The sequence below is a fragment of the Heterocephalus glaber genome, unplaced genomic scaffold (genome assembly GCF_053883595.1).
Source record: "Heterocephalus glaber isolate CG9 unplaced genomic scaffold, H.glaber_assembly_v1.0 deba00000818, whole genome shotgun sequence".
Classification (NCBI taxonomy): Eukaryota; Metazoa; Chordata; class Mammalia; order Rodentia; family Bathyergidae; genus Heterocephalus; species Heterocephalus glaber.
In genome coordinates this window covers 15,882,018-15,905,833 of record NW_028258164.1, presented here as the reverse complement: position 1 = coordinate 15,905,833, position 23,816 = coordinate 15,882,018, and positions in this window count along the sequence as shown.

Below are 23,816 nucleotides of genomic sequence, written 5' to 3'. Positions count from 1 at the left end.
TCACCAGTCATTGGATGTGGTTTGCCTTCAGCCAGTGGAGTAAACTTAGTAAAGCAACTTTCTTTGGCCACAGGCAATTCCTAGGGAAGACTGACTCGGAGAAGTTACCAGGCAGCAGTCCAGGCATGGGGGAAAGGGTACCTTGTTTTGTGTCTGGATCTGGGACCTGTACCAAGATTCGCTACAACTAAGAACTCAAGTATCACCTTATGCTCTTCTCTACTTTGCACAACTTGTGCTGGGAGTGGAAGTCTGGAAACTTTTTCTCTTTGCCAGTTGAGTTTTTGTCAGGCTTTGCCACTAGTGGTCACTACAAAGACCAGTGACTGGGCCAGAAAGAAAGATGATCTTTCATCTGCTTCTGGTTGATTTCCTGCTCTTGTGTCATCTACTTCCTACGCCTACATCATCCATTTCCTGTTCCTGTATCACCTACTTTCTGTTTGCTTCCTGTTCCTATTGGTTTTCCATTTTTGTCAGTATTACTGTTCATGTTCCTTTACCCTGTCATTAGCAGTTATTTCAGTAATAAGAATTGGGTGTAGTTTCTCCAATACCAGCCTCATGGAAGCGCAAGGCGGCCAGTTCAGTAGAAGAACCCTTCTGAGGGAGCTAGCTCCAGCTTGGAGTGTTTCCTTCCAGAATTCTTTCTCTCTTTCTCTAACAAATACTTTCACACTATGATGAGGTTCCCACAGTCTTATTGCTGATTTTCTATACAATTAATTTTCATATATCAAAATTAATTTTTGTAAAACCACCTTGTGAAATGTGCAATCCATGCTGTTAATTATTTAATAATTTTAGTTAAGGATCCCAATTATCATGTGTAGGCTCTGAGCTACTTTCCTTATTGAGATTAACCAAATGACTTAGTGCCTCTTTTCTGTTGCCTAAATAAGAATGTAACAGGCAAGCAGAGCTAGAGTAGATAGCATGCATGCTCTGAGATACGATAGAAATAGTTACAAGGATACTTTATAATTCTTACAACAATAATAACATGAGCTTAGAAGCTTTAAAATAGCGGGTTCTCATTAAAAAGTAGATTGCTTTTTAATAACTGCAGATAATTACAGTTTTGCTGTCATGTCATTTCATATCTGGAGAGCCAATTTAAATATCTATAGGAAGATCACAAATATCTACTAAAAGCCTTCCATGTATCAAAATAATATTTTAATCAGAGAGATATTCTCTCAAGTATTTTTTAATCTACTTTGTTAAGAGGTACTTGATATATAAAAGCTGTGCATACATCTCAGTAAGATTGGAGGTGACTATACACCCACGAGAACAACACCACCATCAAGGCCATAACCATGCCCACCACCTCCCAGAGTGTCTCTCCTTGTATCTTTATTATTATGACTTTTGTGTTAAGAACACTTAACATCTACCCTTATGACAAAGTTGAAGTTCTCATTATGGTGTTGTTAGTTATGTGTGCTATGCTGTATCTACAGAATTTATTTATCTTGCATAACTAAAATCCTGTACCCTTTAACCATTACCTCTCCATTTGCCCCCTCTACCCCTGACAACCACATCTCTGTGAATTTGACTATTTTACATTCCACAGATAAATAAGATCATACAGTATCTGCATTCTCTTCAACCTTCCTTAAGCATTAGGATCTCTTGTGATAAATATGAAATTTTTATCTCATCTCTTCTCCAGTATCTTGTTATAATCTCTATATCACTTGGGAATGTTAATCAAGTTGTGTATACTTGGTAATTTTTAAAAGATGATTACGTGGTCCACTGAGTAAAGGAAACATTTAGCTAATCCTGATAGCATGAACTGTTTAAGTCTACAAATAAATCCTAACAGATCCCATTCAGGCCTTAAATGTTGATGTAATCGTAATATTATTATGCAATATCTGGCACTTGGGACTCAATTCAGTATCTAACAGGTAAAACACATCACATGGACTCTATTACTCAACCCTGAAAACAACCCTGCAAAGACATTGTTATTATCCTCATGTTTGCAGGTGAGGAAATTGAGCCCAACAGGCCAGAGAATAACTTGTTAAAAGTCATGTAGCAAAGCTAATCATTTTTCTTTTATGCCCAAGCAAGGGTGGAGGTGGTGGAATTCCCTATACATGGCAATGAAGAGCAGCATATGTAGGTGCTCAAAATCAGAATGTCCAGAAAAATAATTCCTCCCAATTTATGCCTGCATCTCTGCCCCTGTGATGTCTACTTCTTAGCCCACTCCAGCCTTTATGACTGTCAACACCCTTGTTACACATACACTAGGTAGATAGCTCACATAGCACCTATGATTACTAATGACCCAACCTCAGGTTGAATTGCCCAGGCCAAAAAGTGAAATGGTCACTGGGAACTTGGAAATAGAAAAAAAACAAGGTATTTTAATTCTAAAATCCACACCTAACAGATCAGAATTCAGATAGGCTACATAATTATCAGAAGACAAAATAGTTCTTAGACTGACAAGACAACAGGAAAATCTAAATATATAAACTAAATCTTAATAAATAACCTGTGAATTAGAATGATAAAGTCATCTTAAGCAAAAGACAGAATCCCTATGAAGGTGCTGAGCAGGGAAGATGAGATTTACACAGGGGATTACATATTTTCCATATATTTATGCACATACAGGTACATGTGCATATTGCTCATGCGATTATGTTACTGATTATTCCACTGACAAAGGTCTTCCTAGCTCACAAAGATGTCTGTGGTTACTTTATTTAAAGAACAGATTTTAATGAACAATTTTTATCAAAGTAATACTTGAACAGCTATTTATCATATAACACATTATTGAAAGATGTGGAGCCCGTCCCTTACTCCCAACCCTGGAGATGACCATTATTACTCACTTAGAGTTTTAATCTTTTGCTAACTCTTCCCATATTGTTGAATAATGTGCTTGGCACTGTTTCTTGATTTTTCATTGGCTATTACCTATGGCAGCTAGGCGTTGGGACACCTATACTAATTCCATCTAGCAAGTTATTATAATTGCATCACTGGCTACTTTTAATGATGAGTTCTAATTTGTTCCTCTAATTAGCCTCATTTGAAATTGTCTTCAATTTCTTTTATTGTCAGCCTTTATCATCTTTGAACTCATATTTTTTTTTGTTGAATTCTTTTACTGGTGCATTGTAGGTACACAACACAATTACATTTCTCATTGGGAATTGTACCTTTACATAATGCATCTTGGTTCTTATTTTTTCCCCATTCCTAGCCCTCCCTTCACCCTCTCCACCCTTCCCTATTTACAAAGACTTTATTTCCATTTTTTCCATTTCTCAGCATTTTTCCTTTCCATTCTTTCCTTTCCCCTGTCCCTCCCACTATCCCTACCCCTACCCCTTTGGACCTTTTCTTCCTATTTTGCATTATCAATTTTTCATTCTAATCATTGGTACATTTTAGGTATACAATGTAATGACATTCATCATTGGAAATTTGCACCTTTATATAATCTCTCTTAGTTCTTATTTTTCACCCTTGCCCAGCCCTCCCTTCAACCCCTCCAGTCCTCCCTATTTACAAAGATTTTGTTCCTATTTTCCCATTTTCTCATATTAATCCCATTCCCTTCTATCCTTTCCCCTAGCCCACCCACTTCCTTCCCCTTTGCCCCTTTTCTTCCTATTTCACATTACCTATTATACATTTTAGTCCTTATTTACACTTTCAGTTTCTCACACCAGAGAAACTATTCAGTATTTACACATGTGTGTCCTATTTATTTCACTTAAGAGTATTGCCTCAATGTGCATCCACTTAGCTATAAATGTCTCTAATTTCTCATTTTTTATGGCTGAGTAGTACTCCATTTTATAAAAATCTACATTTTCTTTATCCAGTCTCCACTTGATGGGCATTTGGGCTGTTTCCAAGTTTTAGCTATCACAAACTGTGCTGCTATGAACATGGGCACACATATATCACTGTGGTATGATTCTTTTAATTCTTTGGGGAAGATCCCCAGCAGGGGAATAGCTGGGTTAAATGGGATTTCCAGTCCTAGTTCTTTGCGGTATCTCCGTACTGATTTCCACAGTGGTTGCACCAGTCTACACTCCCACCAGCAGTGGAGCAGGGTTCCTCTTTCCCCACGGCCCCGCCAGCATTTGTTATTGGTTGATTTCATGATAGCAGCCATTCTTTCTGGAGTGAAGTGGAATCTCAGCTTTGTTTTCATTTGCATCTCTCAAATGACCAGTGATGTTGAACATTTTTTCGTGTATTTATTTGCTATTTCTACTTCTTTGTGTGAGAAATGTCTGTTCATTTCAGATGCCCATTTTCAGATTGGGTCTTTAAATTTGAGAGTTCTGATCTTTTTAAGTTCTTTATAGATTTGAGATAGTAGACCTTTGTCTGAGGAACAGCAGGTGAAGATTTTATTCCCACATTGTGGGTTGTCTCTTCACACTGCTGGTGGTTTCTCTTGCTGTGCAGAAGCATTTTAATAAGAAGAGATCCCATGTGTTGATTGTTTGTGCTAGTTCACAGGCAACTGAGGTTTTGTTCATAAAATCTTTTCCTACACCAATGTCTTCAAGAGTTCTACCTAACCTCTGTTCCAACTGGTTCAGTGTTTCTATTTTAATATTTAGATTTTTAAACCATTAAAATTTTAGTTTAGTGCATGGTGAGAGATATAGGTCTAGTTTTAATCTTTGGCAAGTGGAAACCCAATTTCTCCAGCACCATTTATTAAAGAGGCTATCTTTCCTCCAGTGAGGGTGTTTGGCTCCTTTATCGAAGATGAGATGGCTGAGTGTGTCTGGAGTTGTTTCTGCATCTTCTAATCAGTTCCACTGGTCCTCAGGTCTGTTTCTTTGCCAGCATCATGCTGTTTTTATCACAGTAGTTTTGTAGTATAGTTGGAGGTTGGGGATTGTGATACCCCCTGCCATGGCTCTGTTACCTAGAATTGCTTTTGCTATTCTGGGTCTCTTCTTGTTCCAAATGAATTTTTTGGATTGTTTTCTCAAGGTCCATGAAGTATGCTGCTGGGATCTCAATTGGAATTGCATTGAATCTATATAGCAGTTTTGGAAGTATGGCCATTTTCACTATATTGATCCCTCCTGCCCAGGAGCAGGGGATGTCTGTCCATTTTCTGATATCATCTTCAATCTCTTTTTTCAGAGTGCCATAGTTTTCAGAGAAGAGGTCTTTGATTTCTTTCGTTAGGTTGCTTCCTAGGTATTTCAGTTTTTTGGATGCTATTGTGAAAGGAATTATTTGCCCTATTTCTCTCTCAGTGAGTCTGTCATTGGTGTAGAGGAAAGCTATTGATTTTTGTGTGTTGACCTTGTAACCAGCTACTTGATTGAATTTGGTTATTAAGTCTAGAAGACTTTTGGTGGAGTTCTTGGGGTCTTCTATATAGAGTATCATGACATCTGCAAATAATGACAATTTGACTTCTTCATTTCCTATCTTTATTCCTTTTATTTCTTTTTCTTGTCTAATTGCCATGGCTAATGTTTCCAGGACTATATTGAACAAGAGTGATGATAGTGGACATCCTTGTCTTGTTCCTGATTTGAGTGGGAAGGATTTCAGTTTTTGACCATTTAGTATGATATTGGCTGTTGGTTTTCCATAGATGGCTTCTATCAGTTTGAGGTAGAGACCATCTATTCCACTTTTTGGTAGGGTTTTTATCATAAATGCATGTTGGATTTTGTCAAATGCTTTTTCTGCATCTATGGAGATAATCATATGGTTTTTGTCCTTGGCTCTATTGATATAGTGTATTCCATTAATTGATTTTCGTATATTGAACCACCCCTGCATCCCTGGGATGAATCCCACTTTATCAGGGTGTATGATCTTCTTGATGATCTTCAGCATTCTGTTTGCCAGTATCTTATTAAGGATTTTTGCATCTATGTTCATTAGTGAGATTGGCCTATAGTTCTCTTTTTCGGTTGGGTCTTTCTCTGCTTTGGGGATCAAGGTGATGCTTGCTTCCAGGAATGAATTTGGGAGTATTGCTTCCCTTTCAATTTCATTGAAGAGTTTAAACAGTAGTGGCAGCAGTTCCTCTCTAAATGTCTTGTAGAATTCAGCAGTGAAGCCATCAGGGCCCGGGCTTTTCTTAGTTGATAAGTTTTTAATTACATTTTCAATTTCATTGGTTGCTGTTGGGTTGTTCAGAATTTTTAGGTCTTCTTCGTTCAACTTTGGTAATTCATATGTATCTAGGAATCTGTCCATTTCTTCTGCGTTGTCCATCTTATTGGCATATAGGTTCTGGAAGTAGGTATTGATGATCATCTGGATTTCTGCTGGGTCTGTTATCATTTCACCCTTTTCATTCCTAATTGCATGGATTTGGGCCTTTTATTTCCTTTTCCTGACAAGGTTGGCTAAAGGTTTCTCAATTTTGTTGATTCTTTCGAAGAACCAACTCTTGGCTTCATTGATTTTTTGTATCGTTCTCTTAGTCTCCATTGCATTGATTTCTCCTCTGATCTTTATAATTTCCTCCCTTGTATGAGCTTTGGGGTTGTTCTGCTCTTCTTTTTCTAGAAGCTTGAGGTTCAGCATCAGGTTGTTTAATTGGGCTCATTCTGTTTTCCTAATATGTGTATTCACTGCTATGAATTTCCCTCGTAAGACTGCTTTCATTGTGTCCCATAGATTCCGATATGTTGTATTGTCATTGTCATTTAATTGAAGGAACTGTCTGATTTCTTCTTTCATTTCCTCTGTGACCCATTGGTTATTCAGAAGTGTGTTGTTCAATTTCCATGTGTTTATGAAATTTTTTGAGTTTCTTTTGCTATGGATCTCCAATTTCATCGCACTATGGTCTGATAATATACAGGGGAGAACTTCAATTCTTTTGTACTTACTTAAACATATTCTCTGTGTGAGTATGTGATCTATTTTTGAGAATGACCCATGTGCAGCTGAGAAGAATGTGTATTCTGATTTTGTGGGGTGGAACACTCTGTAAACATCTGTTAAGTTCATTTGTTCAAGAGTTCGATTGAGTTCTAGTATTTCATTACTTATTTTTAGTCTAGTGGATCTATCTATTTGTGACAGTGGGGTGTTGAGGTCCCCCATTACAATTGTATTAGTGCATATATGACTTTTCATGTCCATTAGTATTTGTTTTATGTAGCTGGGTGCTCTAGTGTTTGGTGCATAGATATTTATGATTGTCATCTCTTCCTCTTGAATTCTTCCCTTTACAAGGATGTAGTAATCTTCTTCGTCTCTCTTAATCAGTGTTGGTTTGAAATCTACTTGATCTGCCAAGAGGATAGCTACTCCTGTTTTTTGGGGGGTTCCTGTCACATACAGTTTTGTTTTCCACCCTTTAACTTTCAGTCTATGAGTTTCCTTTTGAATTAAGTGTGTTTCTTGTATGCAGCATATTGTTGGATTTTGCTTCTTGACCCATTCTGCCAGTCTATTTCTTTTGATTGGTGATTTGAGACCACTAATGTTGATGGTTATAACTGAAATGTATTGACTTGTCATTGCCATGACTTTTTCTTTTTGTTGGGTCCTCTCCCTTTACATTTAATTTCTTGTTGTGCCAGATGGGTTCATTCTGCTTTGCTTCCTGGGGTTGTGATCCTCAATGTCTGTTCCTAGGCTATTGTGTAAAATTCTTTGGAGTGCTGGTTTGGTATTCATGAAGTTCCTAAGGTGTTCTTTGTCATGAAAGTGTCTTATTTCTCCATCCATTTTGAAAGATAGTTTTGCAGGATACATCAATCTGGGTTGGAGGCTGTTTTCTTTTAGGGCTTGGAATATGTCACTCCAAGCTCTTCTTGCCTTGATGGTTTGCATTGAGGAGTCTGCTGTGATTCTGATGGGCTTTCCTTTGTATGTGATTTGTTTCTTTTCTCTGACTGCTTGTAGAACTTTGTTCTTCTGTTGTGTTTCTGGAATTTTAACAATTATATGCCTATGTGTAGATTTTTTTTGGTCAAGGCTATTTGGAATTCTATATGCCTCACTTATCTGTATGTCAAGCTCTTTTCCCCTGCTTGGGAAGTTTTCTGCCATTATTTGCATGAAGAGGTTTTTTTATGTCATCTGCACTCTCTCCTGTTTCTTCATTGAGCCCAATCTGTCTTATGTTATTCTTCTTTGCATCATCTAGCAGCTGCTGGATTGATTTCTCATGTTCCCTTATAATTTTGAAGCAATTTTTCTTTTCCTGGTCACTAATTGCAATCTTATCTTCTATATCTGAAATTCTGTCCTCACATTGGCTCATTCTGCTGTGTAGACTTTCAGTGGAGTTTTTCATGTCCTGGAAATCTGTTTGCATCTGTTTTATGGATTCCATTTGTTTCTTATGTTGGGATTCCATCATGTTCCTCAGCTCCTCTCTAGATTTATTACTCATGTCTTGCACTAGGGGCACAATTTCTCCTGTTATCTGAGAAATTATTTCTGATTTCATTTTTTCCACATCCCCCTTTGTTGCCAATTCAGTGGGCCCAGGTGGTTGAGTATCAGAGTGTTCCATCGCATTTTCCTTTGGGGTTGCTGTAGATGATCTGGAAGTCTGGTTTTGAGACTTATTTATATGTTTTCTCATTTCGACTGGGGTGGAGGGCTGTTAGTGCCTGCACAGATTACCTCCTCTGAGCTGGGAGAAGTGGGACAGGGGCCGGGAGCAGCGGTAGTGATGGTGACCCAAAAGCCCTTTCCTGTGGGCTGGGAGCAGCTGGAGGGATGATGGCTGGCAAACCCCTTCCTCTGGACCAGGAGCAGTGGGATGGTGGCTCAGAAACCCCTCCCTCTGGGCCGGGAGCGGTGGGAGGGATGGTGGCCCAGAAGCCCCTTCCTCTGGACCAGGAGCAGCAGGACATAAGGTGGCCCAAAAGCCCTTTCCTCTGGGCTGGGAGCAGCGGGAGGGATGGTGACTGGGAAGCCCCTTCCTCTGGACCAGGAGCAGTGGGACGACGGCTCAGAAGCCCCTACCTCTGGGCTGGGAACAGTGGGACTCATTACCTTGGTCTGGTGGTCTGGTGTCCTCTGCATCTTTGTTGTATGGAATCCGCATATCTTTTCACTTAACCCTTCAAATCCTCCTCCATATTGAAAACTTAAGTCTCTTTTGGACCTGGATGATTTGTAGTATCATTTGGTTACTAGCTCTTTTTATTCCCATTGGTTTCTCTTTCTGTATCTTATATTAATTAAATATCAGACTCTCTAGATTAAAACTCTGGCCTTTTTCCTTTCTTCACAGGGTTTCTCAGGCTCTTTTTGTGCACAAAATTCAAGATGATTTCTACCTTTGCTTTGAATCTTTGCATTGAATTATTAACACTTCCCTCAAAAACACTATCTTATTTGAACATTCAAGAGCTAATTCTTGCTTTCTAATTGAACCTTAGAAGTAAAAAAAAAAGTAGAAAATATCGTATTTAGTTTTGCAGATACTTACCTTGTGTAAATTTCTCTTTTCCTTCTCTCATTGTCTGTTCCCACTCATTCTATTTGCCTCCATTGTTCTTGTTCATGTTACCAGATTTCCTCAAGTGTTTGATTTTTCTTGTTTTTTTCCTTTGTAGATGAGGCACAGTGAAGAGTCAAACCAAGGTATGCAGACCTTGTGAAGAAAGTGCCAAGTGGAGAAGTAGAAAGGAGAGGTGGAACCATGGAGATGGGTCACATTGTGTTGGGAAACCCAAAGATAATGAGAAGCCCTGTAGCCTGCCTTGCATAGACCTATCTGTGCAGAATTCATAGGGCCTCAAGCATGGAGTATTATCAGCTATGGGCTTTCTAGAGTCCAAATGCCACCACCTCCTGTCCTGATTCTAGCCCTCTTTGTTTCCTAGATACAATCCCCACCTTTCCTACATCTTCCAAAGAATCACCTTTCTCTAAGAGGATGAGCCTTTTGCTTTCCTCACCTTTATCACCCACCCACCTCCAGCATAGTGCTTTCACATGGCAGATCCACAATAAATACTTGTCAAATGAATGAACAAATGAACAATGAGGCAGGACCAGAAAGGACTCCATGTTAACTGGCAATCTTTCTGAGATAAAGAGCTCTTTATGCATTGTTGCTCTTCATTTGAGAATCATGGCTTGAGTCACCATAAAATGACAAATTTTAATTTAGGAGAAAGCCAGAAAAATTCATGGCTGAAGGCACACTTTTGATAGAAGTTGGGCTCTTCAGAAAAGGGGAGGGCATTCAGATAGGAAGCCCATGAATTCCTGTTTATTTTAAATCAATGACTACCCTTTTTCAGGTCCCTGATTCATTAGTTAAGTTTAATAAAGGCAGAATAAGGTAAAGTAGCTATCCATGGGCAGCTGTACCTTTAGTTTGTTTGAAATAATACAAAGTTTATGAGCAAAACCTCAATAATTTGACTATTAGCCCACTGAAATTCAATTATCAAGTGCTCCTTGAGTTCTGGACAATATGGAGAGTGAATCCAGGAAAGAGAGTACATTTAAAATATTAAACTTTAGTGCTAGCTAGCTTTTAAAGCACATTCTAATGGATCTCTTTAAAAGCTGGGGAGGGCTATGGCAGAAAACACAAAGTAAAGAAAGAAATGTCTCTGCTCACTGTCTGCACTCAGAGTCCTTGGTGTCTTGGTGACAGGCCAAGATGCTGAGCGCTTGTTGCCCGGCTGAGTTTGAGCTCCACACACCAGGATCTGGAAGGAAACTCATCCACACAGAGGTCATGCTGAGACTTCCTATTTGCGCCTGGCTCATATGTGTCTCACTTCCACAGAGACAGGCTTTGGGGGCACCCTTGGAGGAGCTTTTCAAACCCATTCCTGTCTCCTTCTCTTTAAACAGGAGGGCTTGAGTGGGTGGAAAGCAACCCTTTGCACATACTTGTTACTTTCTGCTGAATGGAATCACCAATTTCCCAACATAACACTTGAAGCACATAGCAAGGAGAAGAGTTTTTCCTTCTAAACTCAAACCAGAAGGGAGCATCAGGAGACCCAGAAGACCCCAGGGAAGAAACTCAATTACCAGCAGTAATGAAGGCAGCTCGAGCCAATCAGGAGCCAAGGCTTGGTAGCATCCAGAAGGTGGGCCACAAATGAGGGAAGGAACAAGAAAGAGTCTGAGCTCTGGCTGCTATCTGGCTCACATCCCCATGCATTCCATCTGTGCATTCCACAGCCAGGACTCATTTGCAGAGAAATGAACATTCACAGAGCCACTTCATCAAGGACTGCTTGACTTTGGCAATGGTGGCTGGGTGTCTGAAGCCTCCCTAAGTCTCTAGCTCCCAATCCTGAACTTGCTGTCTGATGCTACCATATCATTCTGGTTCTCAGAAGCACTGATGATAAAGTTTCTATCATAGAATTCTTTTTTCTGTCTTACAGTACTGTCTCTAGGAGATTGCCGAAAGTGCACACACTCAGCTATGATTGATGACTCCTAAATGCTCAACTATGCTAGGAGGTTTAAATTTCTCAGTTGGTGTTCACTCAAAAAGAGATCTCTGATAAATGCCCTGCTCTTTGGAGTCACAGGTGGGTAATAATGGGGGTTATGTGATTAGAAAGAAATAAAGCATAAAATTAACAAGACAGAAGCAAGCCTGGGTCAGGAATTATTAGCAGTGAGAGCTTAGGGAAGAGGAATAAGAGTTTTTAAACAAAGAGTTCTTAACTTAGAAGTTCTGCTACCATATCAGGCCCCCAACAATCTCTAAAGCATTTCCCCAGAGTCAGAGGGGAGAATACACTGCTACTGTGGTTAGAGGCAACAGAAAAGGTAATCACCCCAAATGGATCATTTTTCCTGCCAGGTAATACCAGAAATCACAGAAGATTGAAGTTAAGATTGGATACAGTCTGTGTCTCACCATTCTCTATGGCCATCATTGAATCAGATTACTTAATCTCTCTATGGTACAGTTTTAGCAAGCTCCTATACTACATTGCAGTTGAATATTAAAGTCTATGCTAGTGCAAGAATTTGTTGTGCAAAACTTTAGCTGTAGGGTTCTTCATTGCTTTTGCTATCTAACACTGACTGTAGAGAACTAGTTTTACGTAACTTTGTTGGGGCCATTGACCACTGACCATCTGTCTGCTCCTAATGACAAAGTTAGTGTGATCCTTTGGCTTCCTGTCCACAGCATCTGCCCACAGAGATGGTGTGCACACAATCCAAATAGATTAAGTAAAATTGGGTACACAAGAGCTAAGAGAGGGAGAGTTACGTGGTTAATTTCATATATTCACCTAACTGGGTCATGGAAGCCCAGATATTTGGCCAAACATTAATCTGAGTGTATCTAGAAGCAGTTTTTAGATGAGTTAACATTTTGGTTGGTAGACAGAAAACTAGATGGTGCTCCCTGATGTAGTTAGGTCTCATCTAATCAGTTTAGGCCTGACCAGACCAAAAAGTCAGACCCTCCAGAAAGTAATGGGGATTCTCCCCCATCTTACTATTTGAGGTGGGCCGTCAGTTTTTTCTGCTGTTAAACTTGAACTGAAACTTGGTTGTTCTTTGGTCTTAAGCCTACTGGCTTTCATAGTGGAATGGATACCAGCAACTCTCCTCATCCTCAGACTTCTGAATTCAGACTGGGGCTCACCATTGTTTCTCCTGACTCTTCGACTTACAAACTGCAGATCCTGAGACAACTCAAACTCTACAATTAGGGGAGCCAATTCCTTATAACAAATCTTTTTTATATATAAGATAGAACATATTTGTTCTGTTTCTCTAGGATATCCTCACTAATATAAAGGTCTGTTTTCCTTTTAAGTTATGAGCTGTAAGGACACGGGTTTGAGACTCACCTTGGCCATGTTTCTTGCCACATGAAGAGATCCTATAAATGCATTAGCTCTTAAAGTTCTTCATATTCATTAGTAAGAAAGTATTCAACCCATTTTACCCACTTCTACAAACTTTCTGCTTTTGCCAAAGTAGTCTGGGGACAAGACAACACATGATTCCACCTTCCCTCCATAGCAGGAGTTTTTACAACAGCAACGCTCTTTGACAGTCACCACACTTTCTGATGGGGAAATCATCCAAGGACCCTTGAGCTGCCACAACCATTCGGCCTCATTCAGCAAGGTCACAGGGGAAAGGGAGATGACTAGAAAGACCACTCTTGTGGCAAAATGTGTGGCTTTTTGGTTGAGTTTGAGGAAGCAGATCTATCACACTGATTCTTCTCCTATAGGGCCCAAGACTCCATCATTAGACACACTCTCCTTTGGATCAGGGCATTACTGCCTTCAGAAATGGCTACTATTAAAAATTTAGCAAGCCCTTTAGTGCTGGGGACTGTTCTAGAAGCTTGCATACACTATCTGACAAGGATTTCATTAGATCATTCAGAGAATTAACTAAAGCCACTTTACTAGCAGGGAAGACACCTGAGTTGTCCAAGACAACACAGTTCTCAGTGGCAGAGTGAGGCTCTGAATCACAGTCTGCTGCCAAGCTGAGTGTGCCAGAGAGGTGGCATGTGTGGCCCATTGGCAGCTAGCACAACTCTCCAGTTCCTGCCCAATTGTTATGTCATTGCTGTTACTATTTAGCCCATGCATGCACCACCAGAGCTTGTGGGTTCAATTTTACTGCATTTTAGCTGAAAGCAAAAGTGACCAATTCTGCTACCTGTCCTGTGAGCCCACTCAAACTGTACATGGAACCGAAAGTCAAGAGTAGTGCTGATAGAATTGAAAGCTTTATTTTTTTTAAGTGTTACTGTGATATTCCTGTGATCTAATTAAAGTCTTAATACAGAGTAGGGACACACAGCAGCTCGTGTTGCTAGGTCTAACCCAGTGTCTCCTCTGAAACATCAGCAAAGAGGATGGTGCCTTTGCTCATTTCTCCATCAGCCAGCAAGTGCTCCTCACTAGCCCTTTTGTTGTGGGGCTTCCACGGGCTCCAGCAAACCCTGACATTCAAGCTGGCCTCTGTGCCTTCCTCTGCTGCCCCTCTGATGTCTCATACCAGGATTGTTGCAATGGCAACTCCCTCAGCCTAAGATACTGTGCACCAGGTGTCCATGTCGCTAACTCCAACTCTTCAAGCACAGGCTGGAATAACAGGTTCTAGCAAGACCTACCTTGACATTCAATTCAAAATTGCAATCTACCCATAGGCACTTCTGATCATTCATACCCTGCCTTAGTCACTCTGTTATTGCTGGAACAAAATACCCAACACCCACAACTTAAAGGAGGAGAGGTTTATTTGGGCTCATGGTTTTAGCCCATAGTCAGCTAGCTCAGGAACAGTATGATAGAAGAAAGCCTTCCACCAGAAAGCTGTTCACATCATGGCCTTCAGGAAACAAAGAGAGAGAGAGAGAAGGAGTTGGGGAATAAGATACACCCCTCCAGGTCACACCCTCAATGAACCACCTCTTCTGACCAGGCCCCACCTCCTAACTCCTTAGTTATAAATTCATCATTGGATCAATCCACTGCTGAAGATAGCACCTCCATGATCCAATCATCTTCCGAAGGCCTCACTTCTAAATACATGAGATTTTTGAGGGACATTCTAGATCTAAAAGCCATAACACCATCCAAAGTTGTTCCTATGGTATTTATAACCTTCTAACATACTACATTTATATATGTGCCCAAATGAATGCATATATCACGCATATATCCACATATGCACATGCATGCATATTACATGTGCATATATTATATATAATTTTTATTATGTTAATTGATTATTGTCTGTGTCTTCTGATGGAATATAAGCTCCATAAAGTAGGAATATTTTTACATGTTTCTCCTTGCACTATCCCAGCCCTAATTTTGCTGCATAATGCAAAGGTAAGCATTTGATAATAAATGTTGATTTAATGGCTAAATGTAGCCTCTAGATATTTAACCATTCAAGGCATTAAAGGACACTTCTGAATGTCTATTTCTTCCTTATGAAGCTATAGCACTCCACAGTGACTTGATATTTTTTATTAATAATGCCAAAGAAATGAAAAAAATATCAACACTGATATAGTTTCTGACTTGTGACTGCTGACTGCTAAAAAGAGTCTTATAAAATATAGAAATTTAAGCTCTCCGTTCCAGCCAGTCCTTCAGTAGTCCTTTCACTAATTCATGTTTCATTCATTCTGCCAGCGGATATTTGCATCTGTGTTATAAGGTAGGGCCATATATGGCACAAGCTTTTCCTAGAAATTGTACATGAGGTTCCACCACTCCCATCCCAGAGGAGGGGCTTCTGGGCTGCCATTCTACCAATCCTAGCACAGAGGAGGTGAGCCACACAGGCGCCGACAGTACCCCCCACCTCGATCAAAATGAGAAGACATGTAAACAAGTCTCAAAACCAGACTTCTAGATAACCTATAACAATCCCAAAGGAAAACAAGATGGAACATGCTAATACTCAATTTCCTGGACTCCCTGAACTGGCAAAAAAAGGGGATCTGGAAAAAATGAAATCAGAAATGATTTCTCAGATAACAGAAGAGATTGTCCTCATAGTGCAAGACATGATTGATAAATCTAGAGAGGAGCTGAGAAACATAATGGAATCTGAACATGGGACACAAATGGAGCCCATAAACCGATGCAAACAGATTTCCAGGAGATTAAAAACTCCACTGAAAGTCTACACAGCAGAATGAGCCAATGTGAGGACAGAATTTCACATAAAGAAGATAAGATTGCAATTAGTGACCAGGAAAAGAAAAATTGCTTCAAAATTGTAAGGGACCATGACAAATCAATCCAGCAGCTGCTAGACGATGCAAAGAAGAATAACATAAGACTGATTGGACTCAATGAAGAAACAGGAGAGTGTGCAGATGACATAAAAAAAACTGTTCACAGAAGTAACAGCAGAAAACTTCCCAAGCAGGGGAAAAAAATTTGACATATAGATAAGTGAAGCATATAGGACTCCAACTAGCCTTGATCAAAAAACATCTACACATAGGCATATAATTGTTAGGATTCCAGAAACCCAACAGAAGAACAAAGTTCTACAAGCAATTAGAGAAAAGAAACATATCACATAAAAAGGAAAGCCCACCAGAATCACAGCAGACTTCTCAGTGCAAACCCTCAAGGCAAGAAGAGCTTGGAGTTATATATTTCAAGCCCGAAAGGAAAACAACTTCCAACCCAAATTGATGTACCCTGCAAAACTGTCTTTCAAAATTGATGGAGAAATAAAGTACTTTCATGATAAAGAGAACCTTAGGAACTTCATGAATACCAAACCAGCACTACAAAAAATTATAGACAATATCCTAGGAAAAGACAATGAGGATCACAACCCCAGGAAGCCCAACAGAATGAATCCGTTGGGAGTGACAAATTAAACGCAAAGGGGGAGAATCCAAAAAAAAGAAAAAGTCATGACAAGGCTTTTAAAACTTTTAACTTCATCTCCTTAATGCATGTATAATTCAATCTTGTTATTGTACTGATTAGTATTTTTCAGATTCTAGTGTTGCACACCTTTCCTTGTGCTGTACTGGCTACTTAACATCTTCTTGTGTCTACTTTTTAATTGGGTTGTCTGTTAATGAGCTGTAAGAGTTCTTTAAACAGTCTGGTCATGGGTTATATGCATTGTAAATATGGTCTGTTTAAGGACTATTCATTTTAACAATGTCATTTAAAGCTCTATATTTTGATGGAATCTCATTTATCGATTTTTTTCTTTTATACATCATGTCTTTTGTGTCCTAGGAAGTTCTTGCCTACCCTAAATTCATAAACATTTTCCCTTATAATTTCTTCTTAAAGTTTTATACTTTTAGGCTTTCATATTTAGGTTCATAGGTCCTTTCAAGTTATTTTTATGTATGGAAATAAAGGGTTGGGGTTAATTTTTTATATATAGATACCAGGCGTTCTAGAGCCATTTGCTGAGAACACTATCTTTTCCTCTGCTCTTGAATTGAGTTTATATTCTATAAAATCTTAATGTTAAATAATCTTTCAAAACTCAGTGGACCATGCATGTGTGGTTCTATTTCTAGATTCTCTGTTTTATTTAAATGATCTATATGTCTTTCCTTACACTAACACTGCCTTGATTACTGTAGCTTTAGAAGAAGTCTTAAAATTAGGTACTAAATGTCTTCCAACACTGTTCTTTTTTTATTTCTTTTTATTTCTCTATGTTCTTTGTAACTTTTAAATTTCAATATCCAATTCTTCATTTATAGCAAGTATACACAGACCTGAATTTTTATATATACCTTGTGTTTTCTAATCCTGCTAAATTCAAGTACAAGTTCTAGGGGCTCCTAGAGATTTCTTAGTATTTCCTCTGTAGATGATCATTTCATCTACACAGAAAGACTTTGCTTCTGCCATGCCAATCCTATCCTAGTTGTGTCATTTTATTGCCAGACTATTTTGGTGGGGCCTAGGTTTCAAAGTTTAATGGACAGATAAAGAGTAAGCATATCTGCCCTTGTTCCCCACCTTAAGGAGAAAGCATTATATCTTCTCCATTTATATAAGGCATTCTCGCTGGAAGTATAGAGTTCACATCTTTAATCTATTGAGAAGGTTCTGTTCTACTTCTAATCTCCTGATAGCTCTTACCATGAACAGCTGTAGAATTTAGTCCAGTGCTTTTTCTCCATCTAGTGACAGGATCATATGGCTTTTTTCTTTCCTCTGTTAAAATGATGGCTTTTGGGGGTGAATCTTCCAATGCTGAACCAACACTGCCATCCCTATAACAAAACCACTTTCTACCTACTGCCAGATCTGACTTCTAATAGTTTGTTTTGTTAAACAAATTTCTATCTATGTTCATACATTTTTCTTTTATTATCTTTATCCATTTTTAGGATAAGCACAATGTTGATTTCCTAAAATGAGGGGAGAAGTGTTATATTTTTTCTGCTTTAAATGTTTGATATAATTTATCAGTTTAGGGCTACCAGGCAGCCGAAGGCTTCCGGGTAGGTGTGCCATGGCTCTGAGCCCAGAGGAGACCTCCAGACCAGCACACCATGGCTCGCAGGCAGCAGAAGGCTTCCAAGTAAGCGTGCTGCAGCTCTGAGCCCAGAAGAGACCTCCAGACCAGTGCACCACAGCTCACAGGCAGCAGGAGGCTTCTGGGTAGGCATGCCATGGCTCCGAGACCAGAGGAGGTGAGCCACATGGGTGCCAGGAACACAGACCCACCCTATACCCCCCCCACACTCATCAAAATGAGAAGACAGGTAAACAAGTAACAGAACCAGACTTCCAGATCACCTACAGCCACCCCAAAGGGAAACGAGATGGAACACTCTGATACTCAACCACCTGGACTCCCTGAACTAGCTACGAACGAGGATCTGGAAAAAATGAAATCAGAAATAATTTCTCACATAACAGCAAAGATCATGCCCGTAGTGCAAGAAATGATTTATAAATCTAGACAGGATACAGATTAAAAAAACAGAGGAGCTGAGGAACATGATGGAATCCCAACATAGGAAACAAATTGAATCCATAAAACAGATGCAAATAGATTTCCAGGAGATTAAAAACTCCATTGAAAGTCTATGCAGCAGAATGAGCCAATGTGAAGACAGAATTTCAGATATAGAAGATAAGATTTCAATTAGTGACCAGGAAAAGAAAAATTCTTTAAAATTGTAAGGGACCACGAGAAATCAATCCAGCAGCTGCTAGATGATGCAAAGAAAAATAACATAAGACTGATTGGAGTCAATGAAGAAACAGGAGAGAGTGCAGATGACATAAAAAAACCATTTACAGAAGTGATGGCAGAAAACTTCTCAAACAGAGGAAAAGAACTATAGTTTCTTTAGGCATTTACCAAGGCATTTGCTAAGCCCAAATGTGGAGGAAGACTGATTCTGCCACCAGAACAACTTGAAGCGCCACTTGTGCAGGTAGTGTGTGTATAATGTGTGGTTAAGTATGTGTGTGTATGTGTGTTGCCACGTGTGGTGTGTGGATATAGCGTGTTATGTGTGTGTGTGTTGCTTGTGGAATGTATATGAAATCTATTGTGCAGCATTGTAGCATGTATTATGTTTTGTGTTTTGTGTGGTGTTGTTAGCTTCATGTCACTATAAGGAAAAAGCAGAGATAATCAACCTAATAAGGGAAAAGGTTCATTTTGGCTTGCAGTTTAGAGGTTTCAGTCTATGGCCAGTGGGCCCTGTTGCTTTTGGCCTGTGGCAGCACAGAACTTCATGGCAGAAGCACGTGCCAGAGGAGGCCTCTCACCTCATGGAGGCTAGGTAGAACAGAGACTGGAGGGGGCGGGGGTCCTTCAAGGCCATGCCCCAGTGACCTCACTTCCCCTCACCAAGTCCCACCTCCTGATCTACCGCTATGGGCTGTAGACTTCACACATAGGGCTTTGGGAAACACAAGATTGAAACCATAGCAGATGTGTTGAGTGTAGTCATTTTGGGTGTGGTATATAATGCATGTTGTGTGTTACATGTAGAATGTGTGGAGAGTATGAGTTGTGAGTATAATATATACCATGTGTTTTGTGTCCTTGAGTGTGAAATATGTGTATGGTGTGGTGTGAGTAGTGTGTGGTGTATGTTAAGTATAAAATGTTTTGTATGTGGTATGTAATGAACATTGTGTGTTACATGTGGATTGTGTGGAGCATGTGAGTATAGTATGTGGTATGTGAATACAGTATGTATGGTGTGTATCATTGTGTGTGAAAGGGGTATTTCATGTGTGTGTTGTGTGTGTGGTATGTAGTATATGTTGACTGTAAAGTGTTTTGTGTGTGTTATGTAATGTGTGTGGTATGTGGAGCATGTGGGTTATGAGTGTAGTATGTAGTGTGTTTTGTGTCATCAGGTTTGGCATGCATATGGAGTGTGTGGTATGTTGTGCATATTTGTGTCCTGTGTGGTGTGTGTGTGGCACATGTCATATTGTGTTTCAGTGCACATATGACCACACATGCAAGGAGGCTGCGCTGAGCAGGTCTAGGGGAGCCTCTAGGCTGGGGCCTGCACTCCGCCCCAGGAGTCCCCTCTCAATAGCCATCTTGGCCCAGCCTTGGCAGCAGGCCGCAGCCACTGGCCTTTATGGGGGTACAGATGGACGCACAGGTGGCAGTCTGTACAGTACTTTGCAAAACAAGCTGCAAAGGTGGCATCAAGCTGGGACATGGGCAGTCAGAACAAATGAGATGGGCGGGGACAGCTGATCACCTCACCAGGGACACCAAATCCACACATCCACCTGGCCTCCAGGGCCCCCGGGGATCAAAGCCTGCACTGTCTATCCAAGCTCACACCTCCCTGTCCTGACCTTTGGGTGTCCTGCACTCTGCCCCTTCTTTGTTCAATTTGAGGACTCCCTTACATTCATCTTCTCTCTACAGTTCTTAGCCAGCTCCTTTTCTCTCCTCAAAACTGTGTAGCCGGCCAAGCCAGCTGTCACCCTTTGTGCTAAGTGTCTTCCAGTCCCCTCAGAAAGCCCCTGCAGTAATCAGCACAGGTGTGGTGCCCATAGTGCCCTCCTCTCCAATCTGCACACACATCCTGCTCTTAGATTCCTGCGTGTGCTGCCTACACCTGAAAACAAGTGTATGTGGAAGGTACTGTGTCTCAAGCTCTTCTGATGGCCTCAGATCCTTCTGAGCCCCAGGCTGAGCCTGTGGGCTCTAGAGGAGTGCTCTAGGGAAGAGTACATCACTATAGAACCAGCTTCCTCCCAGAGGAAGAGCTTCTTCTAGCTACCAGGGCTACCTCCCAAGTCAACCCCAGAGCCAGGCCTGGGGAAATATCTTCCTACAGGGACCTAGAGGTGGGCTTGTTGCCACCTCTGTGAGGAATGTGCAGCAGAAGACCTGAGTATCCCGAAGGCTTACTTGCTGCTTTGTTCCAGAAACCTCCCTCTCACCTTCACCCCGGACTGTCCACAATTCCCACAGCCCATAGTACCCAGTGCTGAGCCAAGGTGCTCAGGACCCACGGGGAACTTGTAGGAGCACCACTGAATGGAATAAGTGTTCAAGGGAAACACATCCTGCTGTGCCCTGCCACACATCACATGCACCCCAGTCGAGGCAGCTGATATCCTCAACGTCACCAGCTCTGCTTTGTCATTGCCAAGCTGGGCTTGGATGGTGGCTGTGATGAAAAGCAAATAGTACATGGAAATCAATGTGAGATAGGAGACAGGAGGCTAATTTAATTCTTCAGCCTAGTGCCAAAAATGTAAACATCACCAAAGTCAGTAGTTACAGTTAAAAATAATATAATAATATGCTGTTTTGCAATTTATCAAGTTGTTAAGATATAAATGCTTACTAAGTTGTTTGGACATAAAACCTTAAGAACAGGACACTTGGTTACTTCTTTTGGCCAAAAAAGGGCAGAGTGTCTTGCACAGAGTTTGGGAGATGGTGCCATAACATTTTGTGGTGAGGGGGCCTTGCTAATATCCTTCAGGAGAAATTGTAGATTTCTCCTGACTGCATCTCTTCTTGGGAAATGTCTGGGACACAGCGCATTGGCCAGGGGCACCTTGGCTCTGAGACAGGACAGCTAAGGCCAAACCTGCCACTGGAAGAGGAGCTTAGTGGGGCACAGGCACCACCCCAGCTCTCCTGCAGGTCCCGGCTTCCCAACCATGGTCCCTTTGTGTATCTCTGGACCACTGCTTGGTTATTAACCTCCACCACTCTCACCCCTGGACTGACCCAATGAGTGGAGCCTCTGCAGTGCATCCAGCTGCCATCTGGGCTTTGGGGACACAGGGACAACTCAGCAAGCCCATCAACAAACAACAAAGAAGAAGGCCTAGGAGTGTCATCCCAGGCTGGCCCTTGTCATGGCTCTGGGTTGGCATCCTGAATTCCCTGGGCCTTGTCCATTGCCAGGTGAGGTCACAGAGGCAGCAGGTCATGTGCCCTACAAGCCAAGTCTCTGTCTAGGTCCTTCCCTGCCTTTGGCCCCCTTCCTCCCTGCAGGAACCCACCACAATGGCCAGACTCCACTCTGTCTTCTCCCTGTGTTCCCAGCTGATTCCACCTCTCAACTTCCCCATCTGCCCTGGCTCTCCAAGGTCCTCTCTGAGTGCTCAATTCCCTTGTTCTGCACAGAGCTCATTCTCCTGAGGTCCTAAGTTCCCTTAAAGTGGCATATGTGCCATTTGAAGACATTTAACCTGGGACTTTGCAGTCCTCCCCTTGCTTCCCAGGTATGAATCTCACCATCAAAAATTAATCCTGGGAATTTGTTTAATTTGTGATTTAAATCCCACAGCATAAGACAGATTGCTCGGGCATTATGGAAATGATGAGAAAATACTGAATTTCATGGAAAGCACTCACAATAAAACCAAAATCATAACAATTTAGGACAGTGAGGGATACATATTGTGCAGTAGTATCAGCCCATTTCATCCTCATCAACCCACAGTGGCACCAAAATGGCAGATAGATAAATAGCTAATGTCACACTACTAGGGCATGGCAGAGCTGGATTACTTCTAGCTCCATCAGACTGGCCCCAGAGTTCATATTATTTACCACCGTGTTTGCCTCCTTTCTGGATCTTTCATATTAGGTAAAGCCCACACGATATGTATGAAGTATGTGTTTGCTGCTAGAGTTCAAGGCTAAATATTTCTCATAAGTGTAGAAACTTCCTTCTTAGAATCTAACAATATGATATTCCTTTTCTTTTCCCATTAGAACTTTTCCTTTCTATTATTTTGTGTTGACATTATTTTTACAAAGAAGTAGAATATGCACATGTTTATGCAGTTTGGTCACCAGTGATTACATTTGTTTATTCATCTATTCAACCAATATTTTACCAAACATTTACTCCATTCCAAGGATATACACAATGCCCCCCCCCTTTCTTTTTGCTTTAAGGTTGGCTGACTTCACCTCAGCACAACCACCACTGATTACCGGGCACTCACTATGTGCTGAATGTTTTACATGTGTCACCTCATCTCGTCCCACAACAATCTGGAGGCAGTTACTATATTTATATTGATTGAATGGATGAAGAAACCAAGGATTAGAGAAACTAAAGAACCTGTCCATTATCTTGAGATCATAGTTGCAAGGCTAGGATTGGACCCCACATATGACAGACACCAGGAGAGAAGGTGCCCAGGAAAGGGGTCTGCAGCCGTCTGCATCATGCCTGGGCCTCAGCAATGTGAAGAAAGCCCTCTGAGGCGCCCAAGGGTGAAACAAGCAGCTCTTCCAGACAAGCACATGGGCTGCTTCCATGTGGGAATCAGTCACTCTTCCAGGCTTCAACGTCTCCTCAGTGAAACAGTAGTGCTGACTCAGACATGCAAGCCGTGTGTACCTGTGCTGTACCTCCACTTCCAATTCTGTCCTCCTGCCCCCAAATTCCAGTCCAGAAGGCACACAGTGGACAGGGCTGACTGATAAAAAATGATTTTGCAAACTGCAGTCTAATAAGCTTGTTCTGCTCGAGCTCTCCATAGCCTTCCCCCTACAGGGAACTCACTCACTCTCAAAACAATACAATACTGGGGCCAACGATTTAGCTCAATGGTTCCAGTCCCTACCATGCAAGTGCAAGGTCCTGATTTTGATCCCCAGTACCAAAATAAAAATAAAAAACTACTAAGTTACACTGTGTCATTTCCTTAACCAGAGATCCACCCTGCTCAAAGGCACCTTCCAAATCATAGGGCCTGGTGGACTAGGTCCAGGAGTGAAGGGGCATCCCCTGCTTAGTGATGGGGCTGATGTGTCTGGAGGAACAGGTGAGGTCAGAGGACTCTCCAATGACAGGTTTGGGGCCAGCACCAGCACTTTCCAGGGGAAGTCTA